The 18,394-nt window shown below is 45.9% G+C and overlaps 1 long non-coding RNA gene across 1 annotated transcript; it reads right to left on the bottom strand.

Annotated features, from left to right (window-relative positions):
- Positions 1-6,932: 6,932 nt before the first annotated feature.
- LOC117963016 (uncharacterized) lies at positions 6,933-8,056 on the bottom strand. The gene is made up of 3 exons (XR_009320349.1): positions 7,948-8,056; positions 7,504-7,679; positions 6,933-7,083 (listed from the first exon to the last, which is right to left on the bottom strand). It is a non-coding gene; the product is annotated as an uncharacterized LOC117963016 (long non-coding RNA).
- Positions 8,057-18,394: the final 10,338 nt, after the last annotated feature.

The raw sequence follows: 18,394 nt of genomic DNA, 5'->3' as shown, positions 1-18,394 counted from the left end.
TTTTAAAGTGTTATAAGTTGTTAGAAAGGATGTTAACAATGAAAGAGAAAATATCAGGTACTTTACTGATGCAGTTGGACTAATACATTAGGCCATATACCAACACATTAGACCATATACCAACATTTTCTACAACCTACGATAGTGGCTCTTTAAAGTAACGTAGTAACGTAGTGTTATTTACAAGTAAGGTGTTGTATTTTTTTCCTTCAGTGAAAAATCATGCTGAAAAAGCTCATGCTACATCAGCAACCCCTGCTGCTTGTTCAGAAAGCGACACTGCTTCCCCACTGCCACAGGCATGCCCTCCTTCCTCCAGCACAGTCGCTGTGTCACTTCAGCATCCATCTGTATCACTGGCTTTGCCTCGCCCAGCTGTATTACCCGACAGCATGGATACACCACAAGTATTTGCTGAAGTTGAGATCCTTCTCCCTCTTTCTTTCAACAAGAGAAAGAAAAGGTAATATAACATAAATAAAAAGACTAATGTGATATTGGAACATTCCATAATTTAAATATTCTCAAGTTCATTCCAAAAGCTTAATGCAGAATTAAATAAATTCTGAATTAAGTAAATACCTTTTTATGCTTTCATTAAGTTTAGATTTGTGTATCAATTTTGCAATGTTGGCCATATTTTGTATCTTATTATTCTTAAGAACATAAGAAAGTTTACAAATGAGAGGAGGCCATTCAGCCCATCTTGCTCGTTTGGTTGTTAGTAGCTTATGATCCCAGAATCTCATCAAGCAGCTTCTTGAAGGATCCCAGGGTGTCAGCTTCAACAACATTACTGGGGAGTTGGTTCCAGACCCTCACAATTCTCTGTGTAAAAAAGTGCCTCCTATTTTCTGTTCTGAATGCCCCTTTATCTAATCTCCATTTATGACCCCTGGTCCTTTTTTCTTTTTTCAAGTCAAAGAAGTCCCCCGGGTTGACATTGTCTATACCTTTTAGGATTTTGAATGTTTGAATCAGATCGCCGCGTAGTCTTCTTTGTTCAAGACTGAATAGATTCAATTCTTTTAGCCTGTCTGCATACGACATGCCTTTTAAACCCGGGATAATTCTGGTTGCTCTTCTTTGCACTCTTTCTAGAGCAGCAATATCCTTTTTGTAACGAGGTGACCAGAACTGAACACAATATTCTAGGTGAGGTCTTACATGCATTGTAGAGTTTTAACATTACTTCCCTTGATTTAAATTCAACACTTCTCACAATATATCCAAGCATCTTGTTAGCCTTTTTTATAGCTTCCCCACATTGTCTAGATGAAGACATTTCTGAGTCAACATAAACTCCTAGGTCTTTTTCATAGTTCCCTTCTTCAATTTCACTATCTCCCATATGATATTTATAATGCACATTTTTATTGCCTGCATGCAATACTTTACACTTTTCTCTATTAAATTTCATTTGCCATGTGTCTGCCCAATTTTGAATGCTGTCTAGATCATTTTGAATGACCTTTGCTGCTTCAACAGTGTTTGTCACTCCTACTATTTTTGTGTCGTCTGCAAATTTAACGAGTTTGCTTACTATATCAGAGTCTAAATCATTAATGTAGATTAGGAATAGCAGAGGACCTAATACTGATCCCTGTGGTACACCACTGGTTACCTCACTCCATTTTGAGGTTTCTCCTCTGATCAGTACTTTCTGTTTTCTACCTGTTAACCAATCCCTAATCCATGTGCATGCATTTCCTTGAATCCCTACTGCGTTCAGTTTGAGAATTAATCTTTTATGCGGGACTTTGTCAAAAGCTTTCTGGAAATCTAAATAAACCATGTCGTATGCTTTGCAGTTGTCCATTTTCAATGTTGCACCTCAAAAAAGTCAAGTAGGTTAGTTAGACATGATCTCCCTTTCCTAAAACCATGCTGGCTGTCTCCCAGGACCATACCATATAAGTAATTTTCCATTTTGGATCTTATTATAGTTTCCATAAGTTTACATATAATAGAAGTCAGGCTTATTGGTCTGTAGTTACCTGGCTCTGTTTTGTCTCCCTTTTTGTGGATTGGTATTACATTTGCTATTTCCCAGTCTGTTGGTACAACCCCTGTGTCAAGAGACTGTTGCATGATCTTGGTTAGCGGTTTGTAAATAACTTCTTTCATTTCTTTGAGTACTATTGGGAGGATCTCATCCGGCCCAGGGGATTTGTTTATTTTAAGAGCTCCTAGTCCCTTTAACACTTCTGCCTCTGTTATGCTAAAGTTATTTAAAACTGGATAGGAACAGGTCGACATGTGGGGTATGTTGTCCGTGTCCTCCTTTGTAAAAACCTGTGAAAAGTAATCATTTAATATATTTGCTATTTTTTTTTCTTCATCTATGATTTTGCCATTTGTGTCTCTTAGACATTTAACCTCCTCTTTGAATGTTCTCTTGCTGTTATAATATTGGAAAAACATTTTGGAATTGGTTTTAGCCCCCTTAGCAATATTGATTTCTATCTCTCTCTTGGCCTTTCTAACTTCCCTTTTGACTTGTGTTTGCAGTTCCAAGTACTCTTTCTGTGTGCTTTGTTTTTGGTCCCTTTTAAACGCTCTGTAAAGTGCCTTTTTTCGCTGAATATTTTTTTTAATTGATCTATGAAACCATTTTGGCCATTTTGTTTTAGATTTAGATTTGTCTACTTTTGGGATGTAATTGTTTTGTGCCTCTAGTACTACTTTTTAAAAAAACAGCCACCCTTTTTCTGTGGATGTTTTCTCTATTTTACTCCAATCTACTTCTGTTAGTCTCTGTTTCATACCTTCGTAGTTTGCTTTTCTAAAATTGTAAACCTTAGCTTTAGTCATTACTTTTGGGGTTTTAAAAAATATTTCAAATGAGACCATGTTGTGGTCTGAGTTTGCCAATGGCTCTCTGACCTCTGTTTTAGTTATTCTGTCTTCATTATTTGAAAAGACTAAGTCAAGGCATGCCTCCCCTCTAGTCGGTGCCTTGACAAATTGCGTTAGGAAGCAGTCATTTGTCATTTCCACCATTTCAATTTCGTCCGTCGTGCCCCCCATTGGGTTTTCCCATTTTATACAGGGGAAGTTGAAATCCCCCATTAGTATGGCTTCTCCTTTTCTACACGCATTTCGAATGTCATTGTATAACAGATTATTTTGCTCAGCATCTGAATTTGGCGGTCTATAGCATGCTCCTATTATTATGCCCTTTGAATTTGTGTCCATTATTCTGACCCATATTGATTCTGCATTGTTTTCTTTGTCCTGATTTAACACCTGGGCTTCAAGGCTATTTCTTATGTATAGCGCTACCCCTCCGCCTCTTCTGTCCTGCCTGTCTTTCCTATATAGTGTGTACCCACTAATATTATATTCGTCTCCATCACTCTCAGACAACCAAGTTTCTGTAACACCTATCACATCGTAGTTACTTGTTAGTGCAGTAGCTTCAAGTTCTAACATTTTGTTTCTTATACCTTTCCCCCAAAGATACAATGTGACAGCAGAGGAGATCAGGAGAAGGATAGGTCCACCTGAGAATATGTCAGCCAATTCCCTGGTTGCATATCTAAGGGTAGATAAAAATAAAAAGAGTGAGCTTAAAAAGAAGATTGAAGAGACAGTTGGCGTTAGTCCTGGCCCAACAACCACTGTAACTTCCCTGTGTTCCAAACTGACTGAGGGTACATTAGTAAATGTCCAGTGCAATGTCAACACACTAAAACATTGATATATTTTATCAATCAGTATTATAACACATGGTAAAATATACAGACCACTGCATTCAACAGCTTCAAAATACCTTACCTCAATATTATAGTGTGGGTAGCCTTGTTTTTAAAACCTAACAATCTAATTATATGTTTCCATTCTAAGTTGTCTTGCATTCAGGCACCAGCTTAAGTCAAATGTAACATGCAAACAGTAAACATTATATTTATCATGAAATAAATCCATTATTTGTGAATATAGAAAAATGTAATGCCAGTCTTATTGTACGTTAAAAGTTGATTGTTACAATAATAGTAACACTTTTCTGTCTTCAGGAGAAGCCTGTGATTTAGGTGTGGGCATCGGCAAGTTGGCAGTAAGGATGATTCCTTTTGACAGGATCGCATTTTTGGAGGGCTCGATCACAACCAAAGATGTTGCCATTGGAAAGCTTCATGAATTTAAGTATGTTTCTTTACAGTTTTACACTAGTGATGAAAAACGCAGGTGTAGTGTAACCAAAACGTTAAATTACATCAAATCTGTAACAAAAAATATACACTATGAATATGAAATATAGAAAAAGTAAAATCAGACCAAAATATTTCCCATGTACAAAACAATAAAGTTAGAAAGAGGGGTCAACCAGAGAAAGATATGATTGCAATCAAATGTGCGAAATTGTAAAAAGACTTAATTAAACTATATATTTTACCTCTCCAGTTTGTTATGCATGGCACTCATTTTGTGGAAGCACAATTGTATCATATTAAATATAGAAGGCAGGATTTGCACTCTGCCTTTACCCGCTATGCCACTTGTGAGCCCCAAATTATTATTTTTAAAGTGTAAAGGTACACATTAAAACTTCTAAACAGACTTGCAGATTTTCTCAGGATGATTTTTTCTGCTGGGCGTCTCAATATTTTTTGTTTTTATTTCATACCATTGCAAGATAAAATGTTAGGAGCTAAAAACAATCCTCATTAAATATTATATATATATATATATAAATATATATATATATATATAAATAATATATAAAACCACATGACTGGTTTATTGAGTATTGCAGTGTGAATTGTATTATTCATTCTTTAAAAAAAAATATATATATATATATATATATATATTTCTTTTTTGTTTCTCAATGGCAGGGAAACCATCAAGAATACAACAGACCAAATTAAAGAAAGTGCTACAGACTTTGACATGGCTACTCATGGACTGGGCTTTCAAATGCTTGATGTTTACAGTTCTGTACTTCAAAAATGTGCTGATTCCCAGATAGAAAAACTGCAGAATGTGTAGTTTTAGATGACACTGAAAATAAGGCATCCTTTGCATATATGTTCATTATTTTAAAAAAGGGCTTGTTCAAAACATTAGAACAATTCTAAGCAAAGAAAACCTAATGTAGCATTTTCTGTAAGGCATTTTCTTTTCTTTTCTAGACAACCTCTTAAATATATATTTAAAAATGTGCCATAAAAATACATAAATAAAGGTACTGTACAACATCTCATGTCTATAGTTTCTTGTTTTATTTGTTTATGGTTTAAATATTAGCAGTATTAAAATGTAAAACTGCACATACATGCTTCAGCAGACTGATACAGAGCAATACAAAGTACTGGACCCAACTGTGGGAAAAAAGTGCTGTACAGAAGAACCCTCCCCACTTCTCAGCTCTAATGACACCCTGACACGTTCCCCCTTTGAAAGAAATTCAGTTCAGGCTTAGATTTTTATGTTAACAATTTGCTTTTACACTACTCGCTACTTAAAGATTGCACATTCTATTTACTACAAATCATATTTTTACAACTTCTATTTACAAAGTGTTACAATAATGCATATTTAAGTTTTATTTAAGTAATCTGATTAAGAGAGAAAAGGGAGACATACCATATCAAATATCGACCAACTTGGCCAGAATACAATCATCAGCAATTAGAACTATGCAACATATATTTTATTTTTGATAACATGCTGCCACTATAAATATAAATAGCTATTTCACTCTTACTTGAAGAGACCTTTGAGGTCCTTAACGGTTGTAATTAACCTCTATACTTAGTCCAGTTTTGTGTGCTTTCTGTAATTCAAAAATAAAGGCACGGGATCATAACAGCACACGTTCAGCTCGATTTTACTATCTGATTCTTTGCTCTGCTACCAATTATTCTTTTTCTAAAGGAACAGACTTTGAATTTGGAATCAGGTCTATGGGTATATAAAGCTCGATTAAGGGGTTCTTTGAGCTGATATGAATGCATGTCTATAGCATGGCTTCTTGTTCTTTCAATGCGTTTTCTGTAAGCATGCAGCCTTATACTTTTTATTTTATTGCTGGCCATGCTATACTGTCCAAATGCTAGTTGGTGTGCACGTTTTACTACAGCATTCAACTCTGGAGATTCCTTATAATCACTGCTGTCACACCACTCCTTTAAGCCTGAAATCATCTTCTTTACACACAGCTGTTTATTGTGTGATTGACAATTTGCTGTGGTATTCGCAAAGCAGTCAGTTAGGTTAGGGTTCTGTGTACCAATTAACTCAGAAAGTCTTAGACAGACACATATTTCTCCAAGACTATTGGCAAGACAGGTACACTGTTGGTTTTGCACATGTACTACTCCAAAACTACCAGCACAATGTACAATTAAATGTTTTCCATCCCACTCATAGCAATGCTGTTCAGTTAGTGAACTGGCTAATTCTTTTCGAATTCCATCAATATCAATCCCCTGTTCTTTGCACATAATTTTTGCAAACTCAATATGCTTGCACAAATTACCCCTTTCAGAAACGGCGCATTCACATTTCATGCTAATTAAATCCACAGCATAACATTTTGCTTTATCTGCTTCTGAAGGCACTGTGCAATGGCCACCTGATTTGTAAACAAAATTATTTTGAAGGCCTTTGTTCTTCATACGTAATGCAGATTCTGCAGTATCCTGTGTTTTGGAATCAGAAATCCTCTGAGCACCCTGAAGATCTTCCAGATACCTGCACCATATACAAGACAGAATACAATTAGTAGAGCAGTATTCTATTATTCACATGCTAAAAGTTATGGGTTGTGTAAATTATATACATGACAAAAATGCATTTACCTATGGTACACTATCTCCTTATTTGAACAAATACTGAAATAAATGTACACAACAACTTTATGTTCTAGAAAATTACAAATATAAAGTATAATGTATTTATTTTTTGAAATTCAACACTCATTTGCAACACTAGACCACATAAAAATGCTAGTATTGGAAATGTTACACAAACCTGTAGTAAGTGACCACCTTGGTATTAAGTAGTAGAAGTAGTTCATCAGCTCGTCTGTTTGCATAGCCATGAAGAAACTGATACTTCATGCTGAAAAAAAATCTATGGGAAAAAAAAGAAAAGCAAAAGCAATTTTTAAATTTTTTTTATTTAGTATCACCAATTTTTTTCCTTTTATCAGCAATTCAACTTGGCTGACCGCAACAACTCCTCGCCTCCTCAGGAGGGATGAGACAAAGCATGCGCCCTCCGATACGAGCACTGTCAAAGCCATATGCTATTTTTCTCACTACAAGCCCAGAGCGCCCACCCCCTAGCGTACACATCGTTTGAAGGAGTCGATGCAGCTAGAAATGCCAACGCCCTGAACCTGCAGGCGCCTTGTCAATTGTGCGCCGCCCTCTCAGAACTCCTGGCCAAAGCTGGCAATGGCGTAGGCAGGATTCGAGACAAGTCTGTCTCTTGCCTATAGTGCTGCAACTTATGTTTTTGTTTTAATCACTATTTTTACATAATGCATACCTCTCAACAAGGTTGTTCGTTTCTCTGTCTTGGTGGTAAACTCTCCGTCCAAAATTGGCCCACATGTCTGCATTTCGAAACCAATGGTCCTGTAGATACTGTGAAATTACTGAACTGCCAGTTTCTCTGTCTATTTTGACAATCACTTCCTTTGACATCTTTTCAAACTCGGCAGCCTAAAATGAATAAAAATAAATAAAAAAAATGTTAACAGAAAGACATGCATACCAAATAATTTTTTTTCAACAAATACACGTTTGTCAATATACAAATTCTATTAAAAAGATGGGTAGTTTAATTATGGTAAATGGATTATCCATGAATGAGCAACAGTATGTCATTATTGTGGTGAGAAGGAAATTAAAAAACAAACTTGGAACTCATCAATAAAGATCAGCACCTTATGACATTTGCTAACGTGGAAGAAAGGAAAAAGAAACTTACTGTACTGCATTGTTTTAAGGCAATCATAGACCTAATCACTTCATTTTTTGCAGACAGATTCTGACTGCATCCTCCATCACGTCGGACAATCCATCTGTGTACCGCCTTTAAAAAACAAAAAACTAAAAGTTGATAATTATCACTGTCTAAGTCTGTGTTAGAAAGTACTATAGCACATGGTCTGTTTTTTGTTTGCTTTCAAAATTGTAACTATTGTACACTGATTTTTTAAAACTTATTGTATATTAGTTTTTTAATTAGTTTTTAATTTGTTATGTATCATGGATTGTGTAAATTACACAATAATAATGATCATTATAATAAATCAAGTATAATCAAATCTAAGTATGAAGACACATGTAAAATGCAATTGGAATGAACAGTTTTCTGATTTTGCTACTTTGTTTCACTTTTGTTAGATCACATTAAGGAACAATGTTTTCATTTTTTATCAATCAGATTGTCATTCAATTCCCTTCCTGTAACCTTCAGACTTAGGAGATACCAAATTTCTACCATAAAATCTTTTTTTTATTTTATAATGCACACAAGTTTGCATTCTGTCATTTTGCCAAAAGCCGGTCTGGGAGGAGGCAGATATTTTTCTGAATATATAAAGCAGGGGTAGGCACCCCTGGTCCTGGAGTGCCACAGACCAGTGTTTCCCAACCCTGGTCCTGGAGGACCCCCTAACCTGCTGGTTTTTGTTCCAACCGAGCTTGCAATTACTTAATTGACCTAATAATTTGCCTAATCAGAGCCTAATCAGAGCCTTTTAATTCTTTTAAACAGTTGGGGTTCCAAGTTAGGCATAACATTGTATAAGGAACTTGAATTCTCCAACTTTTTATAAGTTACATGATTTAAAAAGTCCAGTTTAAACTATTACTTAAATTAAGGGTTCAATTAAGTAATTGAGAGCTCGTTGGAACAAAAACCAGCAGGGTAGGTGGTCCTCCAGGACCAGGGTTTGGAAGCACTGCCACAAACACTTCAGTTTTTTGTTTACCCCAAGACCCTTAATAAATTCATTGACTCATTGATTAGCTTAATTTATCAGAATTACCATTTGTTCCAGGGATTTAATAATTGATGATTAAGAGATACCTACAAACTCTGCAGGATTGTGGCACTCCAGGACCAGGGTCGCCTACCCCTGATATAAGGCTTTAAGACCTTGTATGTGAATTCTACATTATGGATATAAATACCCACTCTCAAGTACTTTTATACTAAGTGTAATTGAAATCAGTAGGTTATCTGTAGATATATTTAAGTAATTAGACATTGAGGGTCGATTGCACTGTACCAGTTAGTCCACTTGATTCATCTAACTCAGGGGTGGGCAATCCTGGTCCTGGAGGGCCGGTGTCCCTCCTGGCTTTTGTTCCAACTGTGCTCTAAATTACTTAATTGTACTGATTATTACCAATTATTGGTCTAATTAAGTAATTTAGAGCACAGTTGGAACAAAAGCCAGGAGGGACACCGGCCCTCCAGGACCAGGATTGCCCACCCCTGATCTAACTAGTGCAGGACTGGCTAACCCCGGTCCTTGAGAGCCACAGGGTCTTCTGGTTTTTGTTTTAACCGAGCCCTTGATAACTTAATTGACATTATTAATTGGTCTTAAATGGTCAAAATTCCCATGGGTGCCAGTTGATTAGTGTTTGATGATTTAGAGAGACCTATAAAACCTACAGGATTGTGGCTCTCCAGTACCAGGGTTGGCCACCCCTGAACTAGTGGAATGAGGAGGTTTAGTCCATGTGCTTGGACTACAGTTAGTACTGTACACCTCTATCCTGAAAAATCTGCGGCCGCCCCAAAAGGTTAGCATTGAAATTCTGTTCAATATTTTTCCATGCCATTGTACGTAATACGACATTCTCGTCTTCTTTGCTGGTGCTGTCAACTTCGTTAATGTAGTTTTTAATTAGGTGTACTAAATACATCTTTTCCTCTATTGAAAATTTTGGAACTCTTTTAGATGACATTTATTCTACTGAAGGGTTTTTAAACTGTTAAAAGTTTGATGTGACTTATCTTCTGCATTGCTTCTGATATTGGTCCACATGGGCGGTCTAACATGTTTTGCATGTTCACATCAGCTGAACCAATTCACATGATTAACTATTTGGTTTTGGTACATAAGAACATAAGAAAGTTTACAAACGAGAGGAGGCCATTCAGCCCATCTTGCTCGTTTGGTTGTTAGTAGCTTATTGAGCAGCTTCTTGAAGGATCCCAGGGTGTCAGCTTCAACAACATTACTGGGGAGTTGGTTCCAGACCCTCACAATTCTTTGTGTAAAAAAGTGCCTCCTATTTTCTGTTCTGAAAGCCCCTTTATCTAATCTCCATTTATGACCCCTGGTCCTTTTTTCTTTTTTCAAGTCAAAGAAGTCCCCCGGGTTGACATTGTCTATACCTTTTAGGATTTTGAATGTTTGAATCAGATCGCCGCGTAGTCTTCTTTGTTCAAGACTGAATAGATTCAATTCTTTTAGCCTGTCTGCATACAACATGCCTTTTAAACCCGGGATAATTCTGGTTGCTCTTCTTTGCACTCTTTCTAGAGCAGCAATATCCTTTTTGTAACGAGTTGACCAGAACTGAACACAATATTCTAGGTGAGGTCTTACTAATGCATTGTAGAGTTTTAACATTACTTCCCTTGATTTAAATTCAACACTTCTCACAATATATCCGAGCATCTTGTTGGCCTTTTTTATAGCTTCCCCACATTGTCTAGATGAAGACATTTCAACTCCTAGGTCTTTTTCATAGTTCCCTTCTTCAATTTCACTATCTCCCATATGACATTTATAATGCACATTTTTATTGCCCGCATGCAATACTTTACACTTTTCTCTATTAAATTTCATTTGCCATGTGTCTGCCCAATTTTGAATGCTGTCTAGATCATTTTGAATGACCTTTGCTGCTGCAACAGTGTTTGCCACTCCTCCTATTTTTGTGTCGTCTGCAAATTTAACGAGTTTGCTTACTATACCAGAGTCTAAATCATTAATGTAGATTAGGAATAGCAGAGGACCTAATACTGATCCCTGTGGTACACCACTGGTTACCTCACTCCATTTCGAGGTTTCTCCTCTAATCAGTACTTTCTGTTTTCTACTTGTTAACCACTCCCTAATCCATGTGCATGCATTTCCTTGAATCCCTACTGCGTTCAGTTCGAGAATTAATCTTTTATGCGGGACTTTGTCAAAAGCTTTCTGGAAATCTAAATAGACCATGTCGTATGCTTTGCAGTTATCCATTTTCAATGTTGCATCCTCAAAAAAGTCAAGTAGGTTAGTTAGACATGATCTCCCTTTCCTAAAACCATGCTGGCTGTCTCCCAGGATATTGTTACCATATAGGTAATTTTCCATTTTGGATCTTATTATAGTTTCCATAAGTTTACATATAATAGAAGTCAGGCTTACTGGTCTGTAGTTACCTGGTTCGGTTTTGTCTCCCTTTTTGTGGATCGGTATTACGTTTGCTATTTTCCAGTCTGTCAGTACATCCCCTGTGTCAAGAGACTGTTGCATGATCTTGGTTAGCGGTTTGTAAATAACTTCTTTCATTTCTTTGAGTACTATTGGGAGGATCTCATCTGGCCCAGGGGATTTGTTTATTTTAAGAGCTCCTAGTCCCTTTAACACTTCTGCCTCTGTTATGCTAAAGTTATTTAAAATTGGATAGGAACAGGTCGACATGTGGGGCATGTTGTCCGTGTCCTCTTTTGTAAAAACCTGTGAAAAGTAATCATTTAATATATTTGCTATTTTTTTTAACTTCATCTATGATTTTGCCATTTGTGTCTCTTAGACATTTAACTTCCTCTTAGAATGTTCTCTTGCTGTTAAAATATTGGAAAAACATTTTGGAATTGGTTTTAGCCTCCTTAGCAATATTGATTTCTATCTCTTTCTTGGCCTTTCTAACTTCCTTTTTGACTTGTGTTTGCAGTTCCAAGTACTCTTTTTGTGTACTTTGTTTTTGGTCCCTTTTAAACGCTCTGTAAAGTGCCTTTTTTCGCTGAATATTTTTTTTAATTGATCTATCCATTTTGTTTTACATTTAGATTTGTCTACTTTTGGGATGTAATTGTTTTGTGCCTCTAGTACTACATTTTTAAAAAACAGCCATCCTGCCAAACTACACCTGCCATCTTCCCAGCATGGAGCTGGTGCAGCACGCACACCAGCCCCATCGACCCCATGCGGGGTCAAAGCGGCTGGCCAAACGACACCTGCCACCTTCGCTGCACTCGCACGGACCCAGCGACCCCGCGTGGGGTCCTGGCAAATCGCCAAACGACACCTGCCATCTTCACAGCATGCGCACGGGCCCCAGCAACCCCGTGTGGGATCCCAGCGGCTCGCCAAACGACACCTGCCACCTTCCCAGCATGCGTATGGGCCCCAGCGACACTGTGCGGGGTCCCAGCGGTTTGTCAAACAACACCTATCACCTTCCCAGTGCGCGCATGGGGCCCAGCGACCCTGCGTGGGGTGCCAGCGGCTCGCCAAACGACACCTGCCATCTTCCCAGCGCACACAAGAGACCCAGCGACCCAGCTCGGGGTCCCAGCGGTTCGCTAAGCGACACCTGGCACATTCTCAGAGCACGCACAGGGCCCAGCGACCCAGCGCGGGGTGCCAGCGGTTCGCCAAACGACACCTGCCACCTTCCCAGCATGCGCACGGGCCCCAGCGACCCCGCGCTGGGGTCCCAGCGGCTCGCCAAATGACACCTGCCACCTTCCCAGCATGCGCACGGACACCAACGACACCGCGCCGGGTCCCAGTGGCTCGCCAAATGACAGCTGTCAACTTCCCAGCACTCGTACAGGCCCCATCGACCCTGCACGGGGTCCCAGTGGCTCGACAAACGAAACCTGCCATCTTCCCACCGCGCAGAAGGGGACCAGCGACAACACGCGGGATCCCAGCGGCTTGCCAAACAACACTTGCCTCCTTCGCTGCACGCGCACGGACCCCAGTGACACTGCGCAAGGTCCAAGCGGCTTGCCAAACGACAGCTGTCACCTTCCCAGCGTGCACACGGGCCCCATCGACCCGGCACGTGGTCCCAGCAGCAATCCAGACGACACCTGTCATAGCGGCTTGCCAAACATTACCTGGCGCCTCCCCAGCACACACACGGGCCTCAGCGACCTCACGCGGGGTACTAGTGGCTAGCCAAATGGTCCCTGGCACCTCCTCAGCACAATTACGGGCCCTAGTGACTTTGAGCGGGGTCCCAGCAGCTAGCCAAACGGTCACTGTCGCCTCCACAGCATGTGCACGGACCCCAGCAACCCCGCGCGGGGTCCCAGCGGTTCACCAAAAGGTCCCTATCGGCTCCCCAGCGCACGCACGGGCCCCAGCAACCCCGCTAGGGGTCCCAGCAGCTCGCCAAACAGTCCCTGGCACCTCCCCAACGAGCGCACGGGCCCCATCAACCCCGGGCGGGGTCCCAGTGGCTCGCCAAATAGACCCTGGCACCTCCCTAAAACGCGTACGGGCCCCAGCGGCTCGCCAAATGGTTTCTGGCACCTCCCCAGCGAGTGCACGGGCTATAGCAACCCTGTGCGGGGACCCAGTGGCTCGCCAGATGGTACCTGGCACCTCCCCAGCATGCATACGGGCCCCAGAGACTTTGCACTGGGTCCCAGCGGCTCGCCAAAAGCTCCCTGTCGCCTCCCCAGTACGCGCACAGGCCCCTGCGACCCCGCTCGGGGTCCCAGCGGCTTGCCAAACTGTCCCTGGCATCTACTCAGCGTACACGGGCTCCAGCGCCTCACCAAATGGTCCCTGGCACCTCCCCAGCGAGCACACAGGCCCCAGCGACCCAGTGCAGTGTCCAAGTTGCTCGCCAAATAGTCCCTGGCACCTCCCCAGCACGCGTACAGGCCACAGCGATTTCGCATGGGGTCCTAGTGGCTCGCCAAATGATCCCTGACGTCTCCCCAGCAAGCGCACAGGCCCCAGCGACCCAGTGAGGTGTACCAGTGGCTCGCCAAATAGTCCCTGGCACCTCTCCAGTGCACGTATGGGCCCTAGCAACCTCGCGCGGGACCCCAGCAGCTCGCCAAATGGTCCCTGGCACCTCCCCAGCGAGCACATGGGCCCCAGTGACCCCGAGTGGGGTCCACTGGCTCGCCAAATGGTCCCTGGCACCTCCCTAAAACGTGTACGCGCCCCAGCAGCACGCCAAATAGTCCCTGTTGCCTCACCAGCGAGTGCACGGGCCCCTGCAACCACGCAGGGGGTCCTAGCGGCTGGCCAAACGGTCTCTGGTGCCTCTCCATGACGTGCACGGGCCACAGCGACCCCGCGCAGCGTCCCAGCGGCTCGCCAAATGGTCTCTGGCACCTCCCCAGTGAACGCACGGGCCTCAGCGACCCCGCGCCGGGTGCAAGTGGTTTGCCAAATGGTCCTTGGCACCTCCCCAGCACGTATACGGGCCCCAGCGGCTCGCCAAACGATTCCTGTCGCCTCTCCAGCGAGCATATGGGTCCCAGCGACCCCAAGCGGGGACAAAGCGGCTCATCAAGCGGTCCCTGGTGCCTCCCCAGTGCGCACAGGACCCAGCGGCTCGCCAAAAGCTCCCTGTCGCCTCCCCAGTACGTGCACAGGCTCCAGCGACCCCGCTCGGGGTCCCAGCGGCTCGCCAAACTGTCCCTGGCATCTCCCCAGCGTACACGGGCTCCAGCGGCTCACCAAATGGTCCCTGGCACCTCCCCAGCAAGCACACGGGCCCCAGCGACCAGGGGCGGGGTCCCAGTGGCTCGCCAAATAGTCCCTGACACCTCCCTAAAACGTGTACGGGCCCCAGCGGCTCGCCAAACGGTCCCTGTCACCTCCCCAGCGAGTGCACGGGCCCCAGCGACCCCGCGCGGGGTCACAGCGGTTCGCCAAATGGTCCATGGCCCCTCCCTATAGCATGTACGAGGCGCAGCGACCCCGCTCGGGGTCCCAAGGGCTCGATAAATGGTCCCTGGCACTTCCCCAGCGAGCGCACGGACCACTCGGGGTCCCAGCAGCTCGCCAAGCGGTCTCTGTCACCTCCCGAGCGTGTGCACGTCCCCAGCAACCACTTGCAGCCCGCCAAATGGCCACTGGCACCTCCCCAGCACACGCACAGGCCACAGCGCAGGGTCCCAGTGGCTCGGCAAACGGTCACTGGTGCCACTCCAGCTTGTGCACAGGCCCCAGCGACCCCGCGAGGGGTCTCAGCAGCCTGCCAAATGGTAACTGGCACCTCCAGATCGCACCCACAGGCTCTATCGACTTCGAGCCGGGTCCCAGTGGCTCAACAAACGGTACCTGGCTACTTCCCCAGCGCGCGCACGGGCCCCAGCGACCCTGCGCGGGGTCCCAGCAGCCTGCCAAACTGTTCCTGGCGCCTCCCCAGTGCGCTTACGGCCCCCACCGACCCAGCGCGGGGACCCAGCGACTCGCCAAATGGTACCTGGCACCTCCCTAGCACGCGCACGGGCCCCAGCGACGTGGGGACGGGGTCGCTGGGGCCCTTGCGCGTACTGGGGAGGTGCCAGGGACCATTGGTGAGCCGCTGGGACCCAGTGCCAAGTCGCTGGGGTCCGTGCACGCGCTGTGGAGGTGACAGTGACCATTTGGCGGGCTGCTGGGACCCTGCACTGTGTCGCTGGGGACCGTGCGTGCGCTGTGGAGGTTCGAGGGACTGTTTGAACCGCTGGGACCTCGCGCAAAGTCGCTGGAACCCGTGGGCGCAATGGGGAGCTGCCAGGGAGCATTTGCCAAGCCGCTGGGACCCTGCGCGGAGTCACTGTGGCCCGTGATCGTGCTGGGGAGGTGCCAGAGACCATTTGACGAGCCACTGGGACCCCGCACGCGGTTGCTGAGCAACGTACGCACGATAGGGAGGTGCCAGGGACCAATTGGCAAACTGCTGTGAACCTGCATGTGGTCACTGGGGCCCGTGAGCGTGCTGGGGAGGTCCAGGAACAATTTGGCAAGCTGCTGGGACTCCATGCAGGGTCGCTGGGGCCCGTGCGCGCACTGGAGAGGTGCCTGGGACCGTTTGGCGAGCCAATGGGACCCCGCACTGAGTCGCTGGTGCCCGTGCACGCGCTGTGGAGGTGCCAGGGAAAATTTGGCGAGCCGCTGGGACACCGCGCGGCATCGCTGGGGCCCGTGCCCGTGCTGGGGAGGTGACAGTGACCATTTGGCGGGCTGCTGGGACCCCGCATGGCATCGCTGGGGTCCGTGCACGTGCTGGGGAGGGGCCAGGGACCATTTGGCAAGCCACTGGGATCCCATGTGTGTGCTGGGGAGGTGCCAGGGACCATTTAGCGAGCCACTGGGACCCCGCACAGAGTCGCTGGGATCTGTGCGTGCGCTGTGCAGGTGCCAGGGACCATTTGGCGAGCCACTGGGACCCCACATGGCGTCGCTTGGGCATGTGCATGCGCTGAGGAAGTGCCAGGGACTGTTTGTTGAGCCGCTGGGACCCCGCGTGAAGTTGCTTGGGCCAGTGGGCACTCTGCGGAAGTGCCAGGGACCATTTGGCGAGCCGCTGTGAACCCACGGGGGGTCGCTGGGGTCCGTGCGCTTGCTGGGGAGGTGACAGTGACCATTTGTCGGGCTGCTGGGACCCCAAGCGGCATCGCTGGGGACAGTGCGCGCGCTGGGGAGGGGCCAGGGACTGTCTGTTTAGCCGCTGGGGCCCGTGGGCGTGCTGGGGAAGTGCCAGGGACCATTTGGCAAGCCACTGGGATCACCCGCGTGGTCTCTGGGTCCCGTGCGTTTGCTGGGGAGGTGCCAGAGATCATTTGTGGAAGCGACATCGTGGGAGAAGTACAGTCATGGACAAGTACAGCGCAGTTAGAAGCACAAAGGAGGAATTACATCTTTAAATTAAATCTGGAGTAAATCTGGAGTTGCTTTAATCTGAAAACATTGCAGCTTAAAGCCTTACTGCTGAGTGTATTTTTCTGATAACAAGCTGAAACTCTCATCAGCTGATTCAAATTCTGCGGCGTTCTGAGACACGGGGGGCAGAGCCCGCAGCACTAGCACAAACAAACAAAAGACAGGCAGTCTTCCCAGCATCAGCGTGTGGAAGCGACATCATGGGAGAAGTACAGTCGTGGACAAGTACAGCGTAGTTAGAAGCAGTTTGAAGGCATGTTGACAGCTGCAGAAGCTAAACTAAACTTCTAAAATAAAAAAAAAAACATGGTCTTCAAGTCAGTAATCTGTGACAACTGCATGATGTGGGAAATCCAAGAAAACCCAACAGAGCTCAACCAAGTTTGTGTAAAGTGCTGCACGATCCAGGACTTGCTTCAATGATAAGCCTGCTAGAAAAGGAGCTGGAGGAAATGAGACAGCAACAGGAGCTTGAGGAGCTGACACACCCACAATTCATGGAAGTCTGCACCCCTAGCAGACTGAAAGCCACCAGGGAGATGGAAGAGAGTTGAAACAGCTGGATTCAGATATGCAGAAGCAGGGGCCCCTGCGCTCGCTGGGCAGGTGCCAGGGACCGTTTGGCGAGTCGCTGGGACCCCGCGCAGGGTAGCTGGTGCACGTCCGTGCGCTGGGGAAGTACCAGGGACTATTTGGCGATCCTCTGGGACCCTACGCAGGGTCGCTGGGGCCCATGCGTGTGCTGGGGAGGTGCCAGGGATCATTTGGCGAGCCGCTGGGACCACGGTCGGGGTCACTGGGGCCCGTGCACAGTCTGGGGAGGTACCAGGGACAGTTTGGGGAGCCGTTGGGACCCCACGTGAGATCGCTGGTGTACGTGCGCGTGCTGGAGAGCTGCCAGAGACCATTTGGCGAGCCGCTGGGACCCTGCACGAGGTCGCTGGGGCCCATGCTCGCGCTGGTGAGGTGCCATGGACCATTTGGCGAGCTGCTGGGACCCCGAATGGGGTCGCTGGGTCCAGTGTGCGCACTGGGGTGTTGCCAGGGACCATTTGGCGAGCCGCTTGGAACCTGCGTGGTCACTGGGGCCTGTGCGTGCGCTGGGGAGATGCCAGGGACCATTAGGCGAACTGCTGGGACCCGACACGGGTTCGCTGGGCCCAGTGCGCGCGCTGGGGAGGTACCAGTGACCATTTTGTTAGCCGCTCAGACCCCGCACGGGGTCGCTGGGCCCATTGCGCCTGCTGCAGAGGTGCCAGGGACTGTTTGGCGTGCCGCTGGGACCCAGCGCGGTGTCGCTGGGGCCCGTGTGCGTGCTGGTGAGTTTCCGGGGACCATTTGGCGAGCAGCTGGGACCCCACTCAGGGTCGCTGGGGCCTGTGCGCATGCAGGGGAGGTGCCAGGGACCGTTTGGCGAGCCGCTGGAACCCCGCGCGGGGTCGATTGGCCCCTTGCGTTCGCTGGGGAGGTGCCAGGGACCAATTGGTAAGTCGCTCGGACCCCGCGCGGGGT

This window comes from Acipenser ruthenus, chromosome 58 (assembly GCF_902713425.1).
Source record: "Acipenser ruthenus chromosome 58, fAciRut3.2 maternal haplotype, whole genome shotgun sequence".
Taxonomy (NCBI): domain Eukaryota; kingdom Metazoa; phylum Chordata; class Actinopteri; order Acipenseriformes; family Acipenseridae; genus Acipenser; species Acipenser ruthenus.
This window is presented reverse-complemented; position numbering and strand designations above follow the sequence as displayed.